A 9,071-nucleotide genomic window follows, 5' to 3' on the forward strand; every position below is an offset into this window, starting at 1 on the left:
CTTCCTTGTCTTTGTAAGAACCCTTGCAGCTGCGTTTTGTACAAGTTGAAGCTGTTTTATTGGTTTTATTGGGGAGGCCAGTAAAAAGACTGTTACAGTAATCAAACTTTACTAGAAATAAAGGCATGTATTAGCTTCTCCAGATCATGTTTTAGACATCAGGCCCCTAAATTTAGAGACGTATTTTTATGTGATAAAAATGCAGACTTAGTAATAGCTTTCATGTGACTGTTGAAGTTTAGGTCACTGTCAATGAGGACCCCAAGATTTTTTAACTGTTTCCCTTGCTTTCAGTCCCTTCGTTTCAAGGATAGTAGCAATCTTTTGTCTCTCCTCTCTTTTCCCAAATATAATTACTTCAGTTTTATCTGTGTTCAGCTGGAGGAAATTGTGAGACATCCATTTGTTAATTTGGTCCATGCAATGATAGAGTGATTCAAGGGGGGTATAGTCATTTGGGGACATAGATAAGTAGAGCTGGGTATCATCCGCATAGCTATGGTAATTTATGGAGTTATTCTCGATAATGTGTCCCAGTGGCAACATATACAGATTGAACAGTAGTGGACTCAGAGATCAGGCCACGTGTGAAAGCAGCTTGCTGCATAGGAGTCTTGTTGCCAGTGACACAAGATTTGGCCGGCTGAGGATGTCTGGTGGAATCAAGACTGTGGTGCCAGACCTGCTTTGTGTCCTGTAGACACCAGAGTAAAGTCCTTTCAGAAATTACTTGTGAGAGTTGCAAGTAAGAATTCAAAGTCCCTCCATGGCTGAAGATCAGCTCAACAGTTATTCACCATGCCTAACAAACTCAGAGTCAAACACTCTGATTTTCATGAGGCCTTTATTTATTACAACATCATTCTATCCAAAACTGAAGATTTTTTTCCTTTTGCTTAGCCTGTGTGTCAGTGTGTGAATTTCCCAGTTTCTCGGAAGTACTTATATCTATTATTTTGGGGGGTACTGATGATTATAGTTAATTAGGAATCTGTTATTTTACACATGTCAAAGTGGTTTTATTTCATTTAAATATTTAGGTTAAAATATTTCAACAAAATCACAAAAACAGTCCAAGTTATTAGGTGGGAGGGTTTCGTTGAATTGGCAAAGACTGACGCAGTTAATCCACAGTTCCTTCATATCAGCTCATATTCCGTTGGACCTGTAAACCACCATGGATTGCAAAAATATTTTGCATGTGTTATTTGTACATGCAGTGGAACACTTTTATCACCCAGACAGATCAATAGGCTGAAAAAAGCGTTTTTTGATGCACCCTAATGCACGCACACATGCACGTACACGCGCACGCACACACGCGCGCACACACACACACACACACACACACAGTTTAGTACTTTTTTTTGGATCTCACCAAGAAGGCAGCATTACAAATCCAAATAGTTATGGAAGCAAATTTCATACACACACACACACACACATCATGCACACACGCACGTTCAGCCACAGTGAAACATGGAGAAGTGTCTGACAGGATTTCAGCAGACGGACAGGACAGCGACAAGACTTCATGACCAGACTGACCAGGACACACTGGCCGGCAATTCATGCAGAGATGTCCAACCGGCGCACACACACACACACAGACAGACACACACACACACACACACACACACACAGACGCACGCACACACACACATGCACGCACACACACACAGGCACGCACGCACACACACACACACACACACACGCACGCACACACACACACAGTACCTCCTACATTCTGTTCCATGACAAGCAGGTGTGGTTATCGGGCTAGAAGTAACAGAGAAGCCCATACGATCCACTGACAGGCAGACCTCCGAGCAGTGATGGCAAAAACACTCCGGAGGTACTTGTGTGACGAATGCCAACTAAGTGGAGTTCACCTGCTGTGATGGACATGAGCTACTGTACTCACAGAGGCACATTATTGCTGTGCTCCATATTCGATATTCACCAATACCTCAAAAGGGAACAAAAGACTTTGATGGAAGGCAAACACAGAAACACACACACAGAAACGCACACGCCCGCGCACACACAGACACAGACACACACAGACACACAGACACACACACACACACACACACACACACACACACACACACACACACACACACACACACACACACACACACACACACACACAGTTTGATGATAGATGATGGATACAGTAGTACTCAGGTACACACAAACACTGCCGAATACAGTAATGATATTGTATTGACAAATCCCGATGCGCAGAGTCAGTTAAAAAAGAGCCTCTTGTAACCTATTCTACCTATAAACGTAATGTACACATATACATGCACAAACTCACATGTATGTATATAACTTACACAAGTGGTTCTTAACCTGGGATGTCTCAAGCAAGAATCATTGAAATTCAATTAAATTATGTGTACACGTGTAGAAGTTTTGGTTTGGTTGGTGCGCTGGTTGTCTTGGGTACAGGTAAGGGGGTGCTTTAAGAAAAACAGGTGAAGAACCTCTGACTTACACAATCATGAATAGTTACAGCTAACTTGCTCATTGACTCACATAGAGCGCTTTTGCTAAAATCTGGTGCATGGCTGCATTGGCTACAACCAAGGTTGTCATTAACAGTTGTGCAAAAGCCCACACCTCCTCCATTCCATATGCATGCATTTATACCCCATGCAATCTTCAGGTAAGGTTGTAAGTAAGAGATAAATGCTTGTGGAATGGACTGTGTGAAGAATTTTGGGTAACACTTCACAATAACCTTCCGCGAAATGGTTAACTAACGGTTAACTAATATTAACTAATGGTAAGGTGTTATTATGTTGCTCCGGAATTTGGTTATAAGGGTTATAAGCTCTGCTGGATAAGCGTGATTAATAATCGTGATCGTGATTTTGATCTAAATAATCGTGATTATAATTTTTTTCCATAATCGTGCAGCCCTAAATGTTATTGTCAACAGCAAATGTTTAGCAAGTGTTTTACAATTGATTTAATAATGATATATCAATGCTTATAATAGTATTATAAATGCACAACAAACCATTAGCTAACCATTAGTTAAGCATTTTTGCGGAAGGTTATTGTGAAGTGTTACCGAATTTTGTTGACATTTTTGTGGGCCCTTAACACATGCCATACCTCCAGTGGCATGCTGTAATAATCATTGAAAAATTAACTACCATACAGTAGTAGGCTACTACAATACTATGACATAACACAGGGCCTTTAGTAATGCACTATGACTTGGTCATTGCCATTCTGGTAACAGCAAATTTATAACGCCATGTCTTAACGGGTTGAGTCTCATAAAGGTACAGTGAGGAGAATAAGTATTTGATCCCTTGCTGATTTTGTTGGTTTGCCCACTAATAAAGACATGATCAGTCTTTAATGTTAATGATATTATGTATTCTAATATGGAGAGACAGAATATCAAAAAGAAAATCCAGAAATTAACTCTAAAGAATATATAATAATTGATTTATATTTAATTGAGGGAAATAAGTATTTGATCCCCTGCCAACCATTAAGAGTTCTGATCCCGCAGATCAAATGGCACTTCAAATCAACTTCTTATCTGAATTGAACACACCTGTTAATAGTAACCTGCAGAAAAGACACATTGAATCTGCAGAATCAGTCCATAGAATCATTCAATTCAATCAAACTAAACTCGCCAACATGGGACAGACCAAAAAGCTGTCAAAGGATGTCAGGGACAAGATTTTAGAAGTCAATAAGGCTGAAATGGGCTCCTGGATATTAAAGAGCAAACTGTTGGTGCATTTCTTCCCAATTTTAGGACATACAAAATGATCATCAATCATCAATCTTAGGCCTGTCTCTGGTTCCATACAAGATTTGACCTTGTGGGAATTTAATAACCAGAAAAAAGGAGATAAAGCACCTTAAAACTGTATGGGAGGAGCTAGGAAATGATCTCAAGGCAGCTGGGACCTCAATCACTAAGAAAACTATTGGAAACACTTGATACCACAGCGGATTAAAATCCTGCAGTGCATGTATGGTACCCCGGCTTCAGAAGGAACCTGTTCAGACTCACCTGAGGTTTGCCAATGAACGTCAAACTAGATTAGGATATGATTGGGAGGTGCTGGAATCAGATAACACCAAAATCAAACTGTTTGGCATTAACACAACTCAATGTGTTTGGAGGAAGAGAAATGCTGCTTATGATCCCAAGAACAACACCTTCTCCAACATCATAAATGAAAGTGGTAACATTATGTTTTGAGGTTGTTTGTCTGGCCAAGACACAGGACAACTTCACATCGTCAAGAAATGGATGGAGGGAGACATGTAAACGTACAATGCTGCATGCCAACCTCTTTCCCACCACCACTAGACTGAAGGTGGGTCATGGATTAGCCCCCCAAAATGATAATAATCCATAACATACAGCCCAAGCAACGAAGGAGTACCTCAAGCAGAAGCACATTAATGTCATGAAGTGGCCAAGACAGTTTCCAAACATTAACCCTATAATAATCCTGTGAAGGGAACAGAAGTTCCCATTTGGCAAGCTACAGTCATACAACTTAAGTGATTTAGAGATGATCTGCAAAGAAAAGTGGACAAAAATCCTTTCTAATATACCCACAAACATTGTAATTAACTGAAAGAAACATCTGACCTCTGTATGTGAAAACAAGGGCTTTGCCACCAAGTATTTTGTCTTTTTTGACTAGAGGGGTCAAATACTTATTTTCCTCAATGGAATACAAATCAATTAAAATATATTCTTCAAAGTTATTTTCTGGATTTTCTTTTTTATATTCTGTCTCTCTATATTATAATACATTTTATCATTAACATTATAGAATGATCATGTCTTTATCAGTGGGCAAACCAACAAAATCAGCAAGGGATCAAATACTTATTCTCCTCACTGTAAGTGAAGTGCTGTAATACATAATAATAAATGCTACAATAAATGCTACAATAATAAATGCTGCAATCTTTTTATACACAGTAATATCAGTAGCCGTTGTCATAAGGCACTTCTGCTTTCTGAAGCTGTAAAAACAGTAGCTTAGGCGTCGCCAATTTCACATCCTACATGTGTCTAATGACTTACCAGCAATGGAAACACTATTCCCTGAAAGGTCAGTCATCAGACATCATCGGAACGCAGACCAACATACAGTGTGGTAAGTCTGTGGCTTTTCCTGCCTCAGTACATCTACTATGAATTACAGTACCTGTTATATCTTAAGATTTCATTAATGCAGTAGAGATACCAATAGAGATAGCCAATGTGACGTCATTGCCCTCACCAAATTTACTTTTAGGTCTGTTTTTTTTTCTTGTTTACACGACTAGGATTGGTAGACCCAGGCTACTATCTGACAAGTGCTAGAATTTGATTTGCCAATTTTGGGGCAAAAGGCATTGCCAACCCATTTGGTAATGTGTCTTGTCAACCTCTAGGCAGATATAATTACTGTGAGTTGTATTGGGCTGCAGTGTGCTCGGAGCCACGTATCAAAATGATATGTAATATGTGATGGTTCTTGTTAATTTAATTGAGCATTGAGACCTCAACTATAACCGTTTTGGAGGTTGGCAGAAAAAGAAATCCATTTGATTACGCCTTAGCTGTTTTGACAATCTACCAGAGAGGGAGGGAGAGAGTCATTCCAAATTCATCCTCATTTACTAGACTCTACTGTGTGAGTTGTCAATTAATTTTCTTTTTTCGACTGCTTTATTTCAGATCATGGACACGGTCTGAGGGTACTACAAGTAACTGCTATTGTGAAGAAATATGACTTCTATGGAAGGCACACTTTTTCACGTCTTTCTCTATGGGCTTCTTAGTGTCCCATCACACCAGTTCTTTGTGCGAAACTGCAATGTTACTGTGTTGCCCAATGACACCATGTGCTATGTGTCGTGCAGTGGCATGGACTTGACAACAGTTCCAGCAGTTCACTTGCAACTACCCATTCACATTAAGGAACTGGATATTTCCCGCAATTCCATCTCAGAGGTCAAGTTGACAGACTTCAGGAATGTCACAAGTTTAAGAGCACTTAATGCGTCGAGCAACACCATCTCTAGTATTGATGATGGCAGTTTTCAAGAGCTCATTCACCTACGCAAACTCTACATGTCTAACAATCGGCTAAAACATGTAACTAAAGGCTGTCTAAGGGGACTAGTTAGCCTCACTGTGCTGCGATTTGATGGAAACGAAATAGAGGAAATTGATCCGTCTGCTTTTGTTTCCCTACACAATTTGACTCATGTGAATCTGGCAAATAACCGACTCACTCGCATGGAGTCTGTGAAGACTATACTGCACTTACCAAATTTATTTGAGTTCAAAATTGAAAACAACAGCATCACCAGTTTTGTGTCACGTGAACTTTCAAATACACCTTTGCAACTACGGAGACTTGATTTATTTTGGAACCCACTAAAGGCATTTCAGATAACGAACAATGTCCTACCACATCTCTGCTATTTGGATGTCTCCCGAGGTTATGCACCGCCTTTACAATGGAATATAGTGAATCACTCTTTTCTTGGTTCAGTGGAGACGCTGAATGTGAGTGAATTAGAAACATTTGAGGATTCAGCAGCACAATTCGTACAAACCTTCAATTCATCCCTGAAAAATCTAGAAATCAGTTATTTATACCCACCGGATTTTGAAGACTTTTTAGAGAGGACCTGCAGCCAAGTACAAAATCTTCGCTTAGTTCAACCAGGCATCTCTTTACTAAGTAACCACTTTTTCAAATCATGCCACCAATTACAAGTCCTATATTTTACAGACACCACAACATCTAAAATATCTCCACTAGCATTTCATGGACTGAATCACCTCAAGGGACTGACAGTAAGACATACAAAGATTACCAAATTCAATGGCACCCTGCATGTTCTACCCACGCTTTCACAGCTTGACTTTTCCAACAACCATATACACCAAGTCACGTGTTCTGATTTCAGTAATTTACCCCTTTTGGAAAGGCTATACCTATACCGCAATAGAATTTGCACAATGGATCATTGTACTTTTCAAAATCTGCCAAGCTTGCAGGTACTAAAATTGGGATCAAATAAGCTAGTTGATGTGAGACATATATTTAAGGGCTATCTTCCAAAACTAATATATTTGGACTTAAACAGCAATAAGATAAGTAGACTGTCTAAAGGGACTTTCAAAGGACTGGATGCTCTTCAACATCTGAGCATTTACGATAATCAAATTAAAATCATATCACCCAAAGCTTTCGAAGGACTACACAATTTGAAGGAACTGGTCCTTACTGGCAACCACCTTAGTCAAAGCACAATTCCCTATCTAGAAATTTTTAGAGGTATGGACAACCTGGAAGAGCTAAATTTAAATGACAATTACATAGCGTTCGACGCACAATTATCTGAACTTCCACCTTTTGCACCGTTAAAGTCCCTGAAAAAGCTCTTTATTGCTGACCAGAGACGGGGCATGACCAACTTGCCTTGTAACCTGCTGGAAGGCCTGAGCTCCTTGACCTCCTTTTATGGATCCAACCTCAACATCAAATATGTCTGCCCAGAGACTTTCTCATACACTCCGAAACTTAGTTACCTGGACCTTAGCAAGAATGCATTTACGATGGATAATTCTTTATCTCCAAAGGTATTCCATCCCATTCTTGCACTGTCTGCGCTCAATATAGAACAAAGCTCACTAACATCACTAAACTTTGTAATTGATGCAAACCTTTCTCAACTCAGAAATCTTCAGATCAAGAACAATCAGCTACAAGTTATCAATCAGACTATAATGGAGTCCCTTCCAAATCTAAGAAATATTGATCTTCGAAACAACAAATTCATTTGTGACTGTAGCAATGAATGGTTACTTCACTGGGCTAATAAGTCAGCACAGACTCAGGTAATATACTTTAATAAATATCAGTGTAGCTATCCCCCAGTAGCCCAAGGTAAATACCTGGAAGACTTGAATACAAGCTCCTGCACCTTGAATTTGGAGTTCATTTACTTTGTAGGAAGCTTCTCTCTGGTGATTGTTACCCTCTTGGTGGCTTTCACGTACGACTTTGTGCGATTTCAGCTGGTCTACGCATACTACCTGCTCTTAGCCTACCTGTATGACAGCAAGAGGCAGCGGAGACAGAGGCAACATGGCTTCCTCTACGATGCCTTTGTCTCCTACAACTCCCACGATGAACTTTGGGTCCTTCAGGAACTGCTGCCCCATCTGGAGACCGAACAAGGATGGAGACTGTGTCTCCATCACCGAGACTTTGAGCCAGGCAAGCCCATCATTGACAACATTGTGGACGGCATCTACAGCAGCCGAAAGACCATCTGTGTGGTGACGCGGAACTACTTGAGGAGCGAGTGGTGCTCTAAGGAGATTCAGGTCGCCAGCTTCCGGCTGTTTGACGAGAACAATGACGTGCTCATCCTGGTCGTGCTGGAAGACATCCCTGCTCAACAGCTGTCCCCGTACCACAGGATGCGAAAGCTGGTTAAGAAGCAGACGTATCTCTGCTGGCCAAAACATGGAGAGGATAAGAGAATCTTCTGGGAGAAACTACGAATGGCTATAAATGCTAAAAAGGAAGACAATCACAGTCCGTTAGGAAGGGACGAAGGCAGTGTGATGGAATGACCACCACTTGGCTTATAGTTGCGATCTGACAATCACAAAAAAAGCGTGCTTCTTTAGTGTAGTGCACAGTGACCTTTGTTTCCCCTCGCCATTTAGGACGGCCAACTATAGGCCTAGGCTATTCCCATTTAGTAAAGATTTTGTTCATTTTGTGAACTGCTAAAATCAGTGGGATAAAAAGGAATACAGTAGGGCTGCCATGGCCTAATGGTTAGGGAGGTGGTTGCAGAGGGTTGCAGATTCGAATCCCAAGTTATGTCCCCACACCTCCATCCATTGCTGAAGTGACTTTGACACCTTACTCCACATTGCTCCAGGCTGTAATCAATACCCTGTAAATATCTGTAAATATTTTTGGATTTAAAAAGTGTCAGCCAAGTGTAATGGAATTATCACATTCTGCTAGGAAGGGAAGAAG

General features: G+C 40.5%; 1 pseudogene; it reads left to right on the plus strand.

The window, feature by feature from the left end:
- The first annotated feature begins 5,083 nt into the window (after positions 1-5,083).
- LOC134451877 (toll-like receptor 13) lies at positions 5,084-8,668 on the plus strand (annotated as a pseudogene).
- The last annotated feature ends 403 nt before the right edge of the window (positions 8,669-9,071 follow it).

The sequence above is a fragment of the Engraulis encrasicolus genome, chromosome 7, assembly GCF_034702125.1.
Source record: "Engraulis encrasicolus isolate BLACKSEA-1 chromosome 7, IST_EnEncr_1.0, whole genome shotgun sequence".
NCBI lineage: Eukaryota > Metazoa > Chordata > Actinopteri > Clupeiformes > Engraulidae > Engraulis > Engraulis encrasicolus.